General features: G+C 45.6%; 1 long non-coding RNA gene across 1 annotated transcript; it reads right to left on the minus strand.

Annotated features, from left to right (window-relative positions):
* Positions 1 to 235: 235 nt before the first annotated feature.
* LOC147819968 (uncharacterized) lies at positions 236 to 941 on the minus strand. Its single transcript, XR_015438471.1, has 2 exons — positions 397 to 941; positions 236 to 269 (listed from the first exon to the last, which is right to left on the minus strand). It is a non-coding gene; the product is annotated as an uncharacterized LOC147819968 (long non-coding RNA).
* Between the last annotated feature and the right edge of the window lie 26 nt (positions 942 to 967).

Genomic DNA, 967 nt, shown 5'->3' on the forward strand with positions numbered 1-967 from the left:
CCTGTTTACAGTCTTTATAAATATGTTTCAGATGGAGTTAGAACAAATACTGAACATTGATAAAGCCTTAAAATGTTCTTGTCTCTGCTTGTAGCTACTTTAAGTATGTGTTTTAACTGTTTATCAAATGTATATATATAGATAGATAGAGAGAGAGAGACCCAAAGAATAAAGAGGAAAGAGAGAGAAGAACATGAAGACAGAACAGAGATGACTGTAGATGAAGAACTCACTCTTTTCCTTCTTCATCAATGTCGTCCACTTCATACCTGCAGGGAGAGAGAGGTCACATCTGTTCAGTCCAGCTGTGATTTACATCCTGACATCTGGACCTCTCACAGTTATTGTGTGTGTGTGTGTGTGTGTGTGTGTGTTTGAACTGTGTGGTGTTCTCACTTGTTGGTGGAGTGGTTGTAGCTGACCACCTCAGCCAGGATCCACTGCTCGTCTCCGTCCACAGCCTTCACCCTCGCCGCCACTTTGTCGCCCTGTTTGGCCACGTAGTCGCTGCTGGCCGGGGTCGCGCCGCACAGAGGGGGGGGGCTGAGGGTGGTCAACACAGAGGGGAAAACGTTGGACGTGTCATTTTAGTATTTATGATTTTAGATTTCAGTTAGTGGGAGATCGGTCGCAGCAGAGAGGGTCTGGACTCTCGACGTCTTTGAGAAGCCTGAGCCGCAGGTCACAGGAGAAGATTAGAGTTTATCAGTGTTTCCTCCATCAGACGTGCTGCTGTGCGCACGTGCATGAGCATGTGACGCCGGACGACCTTACAGCGGTTACAGACGGGGTTATTCATGTTCACCTTGTCGTGTGTTTTGATTCAGCTGCAGCTTTTGAACCTGAAGGCTGAGGAGACGCAGACAGCTGCCGAGATGAATGTCCTACAGAATATAATTTTACACTATCTCTATTACACATAAATAAAGATTATATAAACTTAAAGACTCATCTGAACAGTCAGAGA

Source organism: Seriola lalandi, unplaced genomic scaffold (assembly GCF_002814215.2).
Source record: "Seriola lalandi dorsalis isolate HSWRI2012SDOR001 ecotype SW California unplaced genomic scaffold, Sedor1 jcf7180002008799, whole genome shotgun sequence".
NCBI classification, from domain to species: Eukaryota; Metazoa; Chordata; class Actinopteri; order Carangiformes; family Carangidae; genus Seriola; species Seriola lalandi.